This window comes from Pristis pectinata, chromosome 7, assembly GCF_009764475.1.
Source record: "Pristis pectinata isolate sPriPec2 chromosome 7, sPriPec2.1.pri, whole genome shotgun sequence".
Classification (NCBI taxonomy): Eukaryota; Metazoa; Chordata; class Chondrichthyes; order Rhinopristiformes; family Pristidae; genus Pristis; species Pristis pectinata.
This window is the reverse complement of record NC_067411.1, coordinates 64,992,990-65,005,296: the sequence shown is the minus strand read 5'-3', so window position 1 is coordinate 65,005,296 and position 12,307 is coordinate 64,992,990.

Genomic DNA, 12,307 nt, shown 5'->3' with positions numbered 1-12,307 from the left:
CTTCCCTCAACCCCACTGTGGCAACTTGGTATCTAGCTTTAACATATTCCCTTGTCTCTAAGCCAGACAATTTTTGAATGCCTTAGTACCATGGGTATTCCTTCAATTAACGTTTCAATAAAGATGACTTGCAGGGGTGAATAGCCAAGCTGCCCTACACCATGCCAAGAGTAGCATCCTCCAATTCCAGAATGTCTGTGTGCCAGAGCATTGGAGGAGCAAAAGCAATTGGCCATTGAAATTATTCATGCTCGATGTAGTCTCCTTCCCAGATGTAAATCCCTTTCCAAAGGATACTTGTCTGCAACAGAGGGGAAAAACCAGCATGATCATCTTCCACTCACTCTGGATTTCTTGGGGAATGGTAGTTTAGAGTAGTACCACCTAAGTGAGTGAAAACCCCTGGCATTAAAATACATTGGCTGTTACATAACAACATCCAAGAAACTGTCACAATATGTGTAATCTCTTTCACCCAGAACTGATTTTAGTAAAAATTTGAGTGCTCTCAATCTGGACAATCAGCTGTATGCTGATTGCTTTGGTCTGTGTACTGCTTTTGCCTGTGGGAAGCACCTTCAAATGCCACATGCAGGACAAGTTGGATCAGATTTGAGTTGAGACCAACTGTTTTAAATGCAGGTAGACAATTAGCACTTTTCCAGGAGAGTCCTGTAACTTTGGCATTCCTCATGATCCTGAATTAAGACAATTCCATCTTGGCTTAAATTGGTGTGTTGGCACAGGGAAGTAATCTTTATCTTTTTTCTTTTGGAGGCCTTAAAGGCATTTAAATTTGCTTCTCCTGGAAGAGAGCTGCAGCCAAGGTAACACAGCATCTGGGGTTCCCTCACTTACTGGTTTAGTTGCAGTATAAACTGTTTACAGTGTATGAATTTTTAAAAATCTTTCTGAAAAGTGCAGTGCTCAAGTTATTACATTTTAAATCTTGCGCTACATGAACTGTTTGGAGGACTTTCAGCTGACCCTGGTGAAGGTATAAAACTTAACATTCCCAGCTGCTGCTTCTGTTTCTGAACACTTGGTTGTTGCAGTCTGTTCTATAACTTAATCTAACTTTGTCATTAAGTTCCATGTTTTTCACCACCACCCCAAGCCATTACCATAACCTTATTGCTTTCTCATCCTGATACATTCTGCAATTTATCTGCTTGATAATATAATCAAACACCAAACTGGAAAAACATTGCACGTGAAACATCTTCCTCTCCCTCTTTCAGATGGAATTGTCTTAATTCAGAATCATCAAAAATGGCATGGATTTCTTCCAATGGGCTATAACGCTTGTGTTGTTTTTATACTCTATATATTCTCAAGCTTGCCTTGCTAAATATAACCATTGGAATCAATAGATGCAAAGCTTGCATATCTTGCTAAGTCAGAACCCATCCACTATCAACTCTGTTGTGCAACAAGTCTTTTGGCATAATCATGTAGCTATCAGTAAACTAGTTAATTTTGTCTACCTTTCTGTGGGATTGTGATTAAAGTTTGTCAAATCAAGCAATGACATTCAGTAAGTTTTCAATTAGCAGTGAGTGTCAGAGCAAACCTTCATTAGGAAGTGAGGGTTGAGATCTGAAGACTTTCATGACTAAAAGTCAGATCCAATAAATTCCAATTGTCAGGGTAATATGTTTACATATTACACAAACATTTAATTAGTTAGAGCACTAGCAGTGGGTACAGAGAAAGTAGAACTCTTTCCTATACTCTCTGCCAAGTTGTTTGGTTATAACTTTTCTTGAAGAGGGACTGTGTCAACTGCTAAACAAGCTACCAGTATTATGCACAATTGCATCCTTTAAAAGTTACATTTCACTAGTGGAGAACATGGGCTAGAATCAGGATTTGACTGACCTGAACATTCTGTGATTAACACTGCAAAGCAACTCCAGAAGGTGAAAAACTTGGCAGTCAGACACTTTACTGCTAATGTATTCCTCCTCTAGGTGTCCTCTGACTCAATGACTTACTGTTTGGTTCTGAGTGACAGTACTTTCCTGTGCATATTCTTTCAATGTGGGGTAGCCATTACACACCAGCTGGCAACCAGGTTTAACTGAGCAAAGTCTTGGGCCAATGGCAAGGTGATTTAAAAATGTAATCTTGCTCAGGCCTCCCTCTGTCTCCTCTTTGCTCTTTGGCCCTTTTCCCATGATTCACCATTCCCCAATCTCCAGCTATTTGCTCTGCCCCAGAGGGAGGCCCTGTTCTTCCCCACCTCCCTTCCCTTTCTCTCCCATCTTCTGTCCACCCCCCCCCCCCCCAAACCCACCAACCACTGATTGTTGATCAGCCTCCATTCACCAACAACCCCACTCCCCCTTTTTTTTCTCCCCCATTTCCCACTGGTTCCAAATTCTCAAAGCCCATGACCTAACCCAGAGTCCTTGTACCTTTCCCAGAACAGGAGACTCAACCACCTTGCTACTGTTGCCAGGTGTCCACAGATCAGTCTCCGGATGGTAGGTCATGGCAAATCATATCACAAGTGAAGGTGTGCTCATTCTATGGGAGTATCTCACTATGCTTATACAATGGCTGCTGCTCATCCTCTTGGTAAAACAAGCCATTAAGTCAAGTATCCAGTTTGGGCAGACTCAGGCAGTGGAGTAAAAGAGGGTGGGTTGCTTGACATTAAACTAGGGAGGGGTTTTGGGAGGGTGGGGGCAAGGAAGTAAATGCTTTCAGTTACAGATCTGGTTGGCTCAAGTGTTGTATTACAAATCCAACCCATAAGTTTTGATGTACTATTATTATTCACATGTATCTTGGTGTTTCTTCCTAAATAAACCCATTTGCCTACCTTTCCTGAGCCAACATCCTTGATTGGGTTTTATTTCTTTGCATTCTGACAGCAGGCATGCCTTGTGAGTGCCACTCAACCCTGTAAACTGTGGCCTGAGCCCACCAGCACAGAAACTACACCATACCTCACCTCCTCCATTGGGCTCTTGTATCCACCAGCTGGATGTATGCATGTCAGCTGAAAGCTTGCCTCCTACAACAGTAGAAAATGCTGGAAACACTCAGCAGGTTGGGCAGCATCTGTGGGAAGAGAACCACTTTGGGTCAGAACAGCCTGCCCAGCAGGAATGGGGTAGAAAGGAATTTAAGATCATACTCCAATAATTATCTGGTTATATCTGTAACCAAGTTTCCTGAGCCCTTGTATTATGGAGCAGTTGACATCATGTGGTATCTCTTAATTATATCCACATTGGGGACAATGCCACGCATAAAAACAGTGCAGTTTGGGAGGGAAAAATTGGCTGAACACTTGCCATCCACACTCCAGCCATTTAAGCCAGGTTGTGAAGAGTAAAAGACCCAAAAAACTTAAGTATATAATCATAATTTTTGAGCAATTGCTCTCTAGGATCCCTAAGAACAGCCACTGTCAGGGCTCTCTCCCACCCTCACTTTATCAACGTTATGATTGCCCTCCTACTCAGGACCTGCCTAACTGCTTACTGGGTGATCATCCCACTGGCCACCTGATATTTCTCTGACTTACAAGCTAGCACTCTTCATAAATCTGGGCCATCATAATGTGGCCCAGTCCTCAGTAGACATGGACTCCCAGGCAGCACAATGTCACAGCTCCAATCCCAGCTGCGGTGCTGTCTGTGTAGAGTTTGTACATTCTTCCTGTGACCATATGGGTCCCTCCCCCCCACGTGTTCTGGTTGCCCCTACATCCGGAAATGTGTGGGTTAATCGGTCACTATAAATTGTCCCAAGTGTGTAGGTGAGTGGTAGAATCTGGGATGAATTGATGCAATGCAGGGAGAATAGGTTACAGGGAAAAGTTAATGGGGGAGTGAGATTACACAAGAGAGACTGCAGATGATGGAAATCTGGAGCAACAACCACAAAATGCTGGAGGAACTCAGTGGGTCAGGCAGCATCTATGGAGGGAAATGAACAGTTGATGTTTCGGGTCGAAACCCTTCATCAGGACTGCTGACTGGGATTGATCTGTGAGCCAGCATATATTTGAGGGGCCAAAAGGGCCATCGCCTTTGCTGTACTGAAATATGTAGGAAAGAGGGAATATTGTGTCATAGAGTCAGAGACAGAGCATGGAAATAGGTCCTTCAGCCCAACAAGTCCATGCCAACCATCAGCCACTCATTTACACTAATCCCATCCTAACCCATTTTATTCTCCCCTCATTTCGTTCAACTTCCTCCAGATTCTAGCACTCATCTGCACACAGGGACAATTTACACCGGCTAATTAACCTACCACCCTACACATTTTTAGGATGCGAGAGGAAACCAGAGCGCCCAAGGGAGACCCGTGCAGTTACAGGAGAACGTGCAAACACTGCACAGACGGCACCAGATGTCAGGATTGAACCCAGGTCACTGGAGCCACAGGACAGCAGCTCTACCAGCTGCACCACTGTATTACCACTGGCCATTGATCCACATGTAACACCTGCAGGTAAACCTAGCCCATGGTGCTTTAATGTATCATCGTCTCTCTGAGAAACCTAACAGTGGTTGATAATAAACGTCGAAGGTGTTTTATGTATGAAGAATGGTATCAAGGCTGAAAGTGACCATCAAAAGCCATGATATGAATGTAACTGGCACAGATTTGTTTGGTTTATGGAATAAATAGCATTTACCATCCTTTTTGAGCAATCCAAAGCCTGTGTTACTGTATATACCTCACAATCTACCTCATTATTGCCATGCACCTTATTGTCTGCCTGAACTGCACTTTCTCTGCAACTGTAACACTTTATTTTGCATTCTGTTATTATCCCTTTTTCTACCTCATTACACTGTTGTAATGAAATGATTGGTATGGATGGCATGCAAAACAAAGTTTTTCACTGTACCTCAGTACGTGTGACAATAACAAACCAATTTACCAAGAATTTATTTATTCTCTAAGTTCAGCAATCTGACTGAAAGGCTAGGGTATTTAGAGTACTTTCAACACCCAAGTGAATCCATCATCAAAACGAGGTTGAAGCAGAGCAACGATTCTGTCAGCTATAGCTTGAACACGATCCATCCCACATACATGTATATGTATGTGTATGTATATATTTGTATGTGTATGTATTATATATCAATTTTATAATTGGACCCTGCTTTTCCCCTTCCAAGCATTAGGACAGTGAAGCCAGGCAAATTAGTTTGTGGAATTTCACAGCACACCATTTGCCTCAAATATCCCAGGCCATTAATTTTTAAAGATGGCTTTTCAGTTTGACGATACAGGCTGTCCCCAGGTAACAAATGGATTCCATGATTACAGATATCCTTAAGTTGACTTTGTTCATAAATTGGAAAATACTGCACAGCTGAGGGTTTCCAACATTTTCTGCTTTTATTTCTGATTCCACAATTTCTCCTTTAGAGATGTGGTTTGTTCCTTTATAGCCCCTCTGCCCAAGAAGAGACTGGTGTCCTGCTCAAATCTCCCTCCTTTCTTTGCTGTTATAGCATAAAGGAAGTTAACAGATGATGACAAACATCCTTTTCATCATTCTCTCATAGAAGCGTGTGTCTTAGAAGGGATCTGAAGTTTGATGATGGACTAGTAATTGTCTGCTTCACAGTTTGTGCATGTGAGTGTCTATGATCAGTACATCTGTATAGGACAGCAGCCTTGTCACTGGTGTGAACTTCACCTTCACAGATCTTGTGACATTTCTCTAATAAATGGGGACTCTCATCTGTCGAGATGTTATTCAATTGATATCAGCATGGTGATGAGAGTTCTGACGAGAGAGTCTCAGATCATTGGAATACAGAAACTTTTATACTTATACAGTGATATGTGGCTAAGGACAGATAACCACCTCTGTCTACTCCACAGACCCTCCATGCTGTTCTCATCACCCTGCTCATAGGCCAGGGTAGGAGATCTTTGTGATCTTCTTTGGCACCACCAAACTCCTGCACTTTAGATACCTTGTTACCTACAGATCACACAAATCTTCCTTCACATCTCCCAATTCTCAAGTAATAGAACAATTAACATTCCTGTGATAAATGATCTTACCCAACTATTCTTGGCCTCATCTGCTACACTTTAAGCAGCCAGTGTTGAACTATTGAACGTCCTGTTCCTGGCCTTTTTAATCTCTCACTTTAGGCAAGCATCTCTGCATGCCTTGTCAAGTTCCATTCATAACATTTTGTGAGTGAGTGTATATACTTAAAACTGTAGCTTTTATAATTAATAGTTTGACATACTCAATTCATTCTGCCCAAACATGATCAACAGAATAAAAATATCAGTACATTTCTAATGCCCACCTCCCTGTTAAACTATACCTAGGGTATATGTCTAATACTAACATTAGTCTTGGTGGTGACAGCCCTAATCTCCTACCAGGCTTTCTAATGGCCCTCCCAGGTTTTCTGCTCCCCTCCACTGTGCATTGAACACACAGGATCTACCTCCAGGCATGTATTTCATTAATCAGGACTTTCTAAGCTCTCTCCCTTTCCCTTGCAGCTTCTCTTGCCTCCAGATTAACCACAGTGTGTGTCTGCTGATGACTGCCATGGGGAATGTGCCATTAAGGGCTTCCACCTTTGCTGTCCAACGGAGAGTCAACAGTTGTGCTGAAATGGGTGAAATCCCATTGAGATCTGCACAGATCCTGTGTTTTAAAGCTTCTTTCTGGCTGCAAACCGCCTTAAGCTGTTTCAAATGCCTTTTTGAGTGGTCTTGTTTTTATTTTTGAGGAGAATCCAATTTGGCTCAAGTACAAAATGTGTCAGCATTTTAACCCAGCAAAATTGGGTGAAGTCCAATTTCTAGGCAACTGTAGCCAAACAAATACAGAAAAAGTGGGAAGGAGATCAGGCAGCACCTACGAAGAGTGAAACAGAGTCAGTGTTAATGACCCTTCATTACAATTGGAGTGGTTGCTGGAGATGGAAGAGCAATCTGGGGTGTCAAAGAGAATGGACCCTTTGGAATGCTGGAGGGAGAGGGAAAGGGAGGAGATGTCTGGTGGTGAAATCCTATTGAAAGTGGTGGAAAATAGAGCCGATCATCAATTGATGGGGGCAAAGGTGAGGACAAGGGGAACCTTACTCTGGGAGAAGATGGGGTGAGAGCAGGAGTGCAAGAGGAGGTGTAGTTGACAGTCCCATTGGCGATCGTAGAATCAATGCAACAGTTAAGGTAAAAGGAAGTTATCGTAAAGGCAGTGGTGTGGAAAGTCTCAACAGAACAGGTGCAACTGAGATGGAGAAGCTGGAAGAAAGGAATGGCGTCCCAGCAAAAGGCAGGGTGAGATAAGGTGTAGTCAAGATAGCTGGAGTTTGTGGGCTTAATATGGATATTGATCATTAACCTATCTTCTGTGATGGAATTAGAGATGTTAAGAAAAGGTAGAGTCTGTATTGGAACAGATGATAGTGAAAGTGGGCTCCACCCCTCTCACAGTACTCCCAATTACAAAACTTAGCTGATCTTCGGCTGCGTCCTTTCCCAGAGAACTCTGTGGGCCAAAGGGCCTGTACCGTGCTATAGTGTTCTCTGTTCTTCTGCCAGACAGGAAACCAAGCCATTGTAGCGACTCACCGCACCGGGCATTCGATCCGGCTCCCGACATCGCGACATCAGAGGAGGCCCTGATCCAAGATGGCGCAGGGCCCTCCTTCTTCCCCAGCGTTGGGCTGGGAAAGCCCGCGCGCGGGAAGGTCAGGTGACCTGCGCATGATGTCAGCACAGGAACTGTAGCGCGGGAAGTTTTCAGCTATTAAAGGCGCACCGCGCCCCGGGTCTGCATTCGACCTCTGATTTTGAAACCAGCAACTCTGTGTCTTCATTTCATAGTGTGTAGCTAGCCGCTACATTGGTGATCCCGACGGGCCCAAACGTTTTTGGAGCCACGATGTCTGCACGGCAAGAGGTACAGGCAGTAGCCCTTCAACTGCCCACCTTCTGGACCCTCCGGCCCTGTGTCTGGTTCGACCAGGCCAAGGCCCAGTTCCAGGTTCGCCGGATCACTAGGGACAACACCAAGTACTATTACGTGGTGGGCGCCCTCGAGGATTTCATCCAGGCACCCCTGGAGGAGGAGAAGTACGATAAGTTCAAGACCCTCCTCGAGACTTTCGGCCTTTCCCGACACGAATGGGCCTCCCGCCTACTTCACCGTGATGGGTTGGGCAACAGATCCCCCCTCCGTGCTCATGAATGAGATGTTGGCCCTGCCTGCTGTTTGAGCAGATCTTTTTGGAGCAGTTACCTAACGACATCCACCTGCTCCTGGTGGATACCGATTTCAGCGAACCCTGGAAGGTGGCTGCCCGGGCGGATGTCCTTTGGCAGGCGAGAAAGGAGAGCGGGGCGTCCGTCGAGCGCGTTGCCACGCCATGTACCCAGCGGCTCAGCAGGCCAGCCACCATGCAGGTTTCCAGGAAACACCAGAGCCAGCCGCCGCTGACGGCTACCACCCGGATAGCCTCTTGCATGTGTGGGACAGGCGTTCTGGACGTCGTTTCCTAGTGGACACTGGAGCCGAAGTCAGCGTCGTGCCTCCCACCGGCCGCGAGACTCGCAACTGCACACCAGGACCCGCCCTCAGAGCTGCCAAAGGCAGCGCCATTCGGACCTTTGGCACCTGGTTGGTACACTTCCAGTTCGGCATCTGCAACTTTACTTGGAGGTTCATCCTGGCCACCGTCGCGCAACCACTCCTTGGGGCAGACTTCCTTTGTGCCAATAGTCTGCTGGTTGACCAGCAGGGTAAGCGTTTAGTACACGCCAGGACCTTCCAAACGTTCTCATTGGGTGTGGCCAAGCTGCCAGCCCCACACCTCGACTCAGTCACCACGTCAACCAACGAGTTTGCCAGGGTCCTGGCAGAGTTCCTGTCCATACTAACGCCCCAGTTCTCCTCCACCTTGCCCAAGCACGGTGTCTAGCATCACATCCCCACCTAGGGCCCTCCCCTCCACGCCCACGCCCGGCAGCTACCCCCAGACAAGCTCCGCCTTGCGAAGGAGGAACTCAAAAAAAAAAAAAAATGGAGGAGCTGGGGATCATCCGCAGGTCGGACAGCCCACAGGCCTCTCCGCTACACATGGTCCCCAAGGTAGCCGGAGGCTGGCGGCCCTGCGGCGATTACCGACGCCCCAACAACATTACTACCTTGGACTGGTACCCCGTGCCGCACATTCAGGACTTCGCTGCCAACCTACATGGGCGGTCCATTTTTCCAAGGTCGACCTCGTCCGCGGGTATCACCAGATCCCGGTGCATCCGGACAACATTCCGAAGACGGCGCTGATCACACCTTTCAGCCTCTTTGAATTCGTCCGGATGCCCTTTGGTCTCAAGAACGCTGCTCAGTCCTTCCAACGACTCATGGACGTGGTCGGGCGCGACCTTGACTTCGCCTTCATATACCTCGACGACATCTTCATCGCCAGCAACAGCCGCCAGGAACATCTCACGCACCTCTGCCAACATTTCACGCACCTCCGCCAACTCTTTTCTTGCCTGAGGGAGTTCGGCCTGACCGTCAACCCAGCCAAATGCCAATTCGGGCTGGAGACAGTCGATTTCCTGGGTCATCGGATCGACAAACACGGCGCCTCGCCCCTGCCTGCAAAGGTCGACGCCATCCACCATTTCACCCGACCCACCTGCAGGAATTCCTCGGTATGGTAAACTTTTATCACCGGTTCATACCGTCCGCGGCCCACATCATGCGCCCGTTGTTTGCTCTCCTGTCAGGCGGAAGCAAGGGCATTGTCTGGTCAGAAGAGGCTCACACCACCTTCATTGAAACGAAGCAGGCCTTGGCAGATGTGGTCATGTTGGTGCATCCGTGCACGGACATCCCAACTGCCCTCACGGTCGACGCCTCCAGCACAGCGGTCGGAGGCGTGCTGGAACAACTTATCGAAGGGCGTTGGCAACCGCTGGTGTTCTTCAGCAGACACCTTCGACCACCAGAGCTCAAATATAGCGCCTTCGACCGTGAGCTGTTGGCGTTGTACCTGGCCATCAGACACTTCCGTTACTTCTTGGAGGGCAGGCCGTTTACAGCTTTCACCGACGACAAGCCGTTGACCTTCACCTTCCACAAGGTCTCAGATCTCTGGTCCGCACGGCAACAGCGGCACTTGTCGTACATCTCCGAGTTCACCACTGACATCCGCTATCTGTCGGGGAAAGAGAACGTGGTCGCGGATGCACTGTCACGGCCCACCATCCAGGTTTTGTCCCAGGGGTGGATTTCGGCGCCTTAGCGGAGGCACAGCGAACGGTAGGCTCGGGCCTGCAACTGCAAGACCTTCTGGTAGGCCCCGGTGAGTGCACCCTGCTCTGTGATATCTCCACGGGTAGACCCCGCCCCATCATCCCAGTTGCCTGGCGCAGACGGGTGTTTGATGCCATCCACGGCCTTGCACACCCAGCCATCCGGACTACTGTCCGGATGGTGTCCGACAAGTTCGTCTGGCGTGACCCGCGTAAACAGGTTTCTGAATGGGCATGGTCCTGCACTCACTGCCAGACCTCGAAAGTACAGCAGCACGTCAAGGACCCCTTGCAGGATTTTCAACCTACCCGCCAGAGGTTCGACCATATCCATGTCGACCTGGTCGGCCCCCTTCCAGTCTCCCGAGGAGCGCAGTACCTCCTCACGATTGTCGACCGTTTTACCTGCTGGCCTGAAGCCATTCCCCTTGCAGATACCTCCGCCCAGTCCTGCGCACGGGCCCTTTTGTCAGCTTGGGTGGCCCATTTCGGTGTCCCGGCACATATCACTTCAGATGGGAGCTCAATTCACCTCCGGCCTGTGGTCTGCCATCGCCAACTTGTGGGGTTCCCGGATGCACCTCACCACCGCCTATCACCCGCAATCCAATGGGCTGGTGGAGAGGTTCCATCACCACCTGAAGTCAGCGCTCATGGCCCCCCTTAAGGGGCCCAACTGGGTAAACGAATTCCCCTGGGTCCTGCTGGGGATACACACTGCGCCAAAAGAGGACCTGCGTGCCTCGTCCGCGGAGATGGTCTATGGCACGCCCTTAGTCGTCCCGGGCAAGTTCCTGCCAGCCCCTCAGGGTCCAGAGGATGGACCTGCTGTGGTGCTCGACCGGCTGCGCGAGCGGCTTGGGAGCCTGGCCCCGATTCCCACCTCGTGACACGGAAAGGTCCCGGCCCGTATGCCGACTTCCCTCCAAGACTGTAAGTTTGTCTTTGTCAGAAGGGGTGCGCACCGATCACCGCTGCAACGACCGTACGAAGGGCCGTTCTGGGTCGTCAGGAACAATGGATCTACGTTCGTGCTGGACATTGGGGGGCGCGAGGAGGTGTTTACGGTTGACCGGCTCATTTAGACTCGGACCAACCCATGGTGGTACAGCAAGCGTGGCACCGGGGCCGGCCACCCAAGTCATAGTTTATTCCATTCTGGTTTTCGCGACGGTATTGCCGGTTCTGTGGGGGGTTATGTAGCGACTCACCATACCGGCATTCGAACCTGCTCCCGACATCGCAACGTTGTCAGAGGCCCTGATCCAAGATGGCGCGGGGCCCTCCTTCTTCCCCAGCGTTGGGCTGGGAAAGCCCGCGCGTGGGAAGGTCAGGTGACCCGCGCGTGATGTCAGCGCAGGAACTGTAGCGCGGGAAGTTTTCAGCCATTAAAGGTGCACTGTGCCCCAGGTCGGCATTCGACCTCTGATTTTGAAACCAGCGACTCTGTGTCTTCATTTCATAGTGTGTAGCTAGCCGCTACACCATCACATTGCGCTGACTTCTGTGTGTGACAGCTGCCAGGAATGAAAACAATCCACAAATAATAAATGTCCTGTCCTCCAGGTTTCCAGATCAGAATTGATCTTCCTGCTTCAAAGCCCCACCCCAGTGAATGCCTCAACCTAAGATGGGAGGCTGGAAACCAGTAGCAGCATTGCCTCATTAGAGCCCAGCAGAAAACAGTCAAGATGGGATGAGAAGGCAAACTTCTCAATCAAGAATTAATCTTCAGAATCAGGTTTATCATGACTTATGTTGTAAAATTTATTGTTTTGCAGCAGCAGTACAGTGCAAAGACATAAAATTACTACAAATTACAAAACAAATAAATAGTGCAAAAAAAAAGGAATAAATGAAGTAGTGTTCATGGACCGTTCAGAAATCTGACTGGGGAAGAGAACAAGCTGTTCCTGAACTGTTGAATGTGGGTCTTCAGGCTCCTGTACCTCCTCCCCGATGGTAGTAACAGGAAGAGGCGATGTCCCGGATGTTGAGGGTCCTTAATGATGATGCTGCCTCT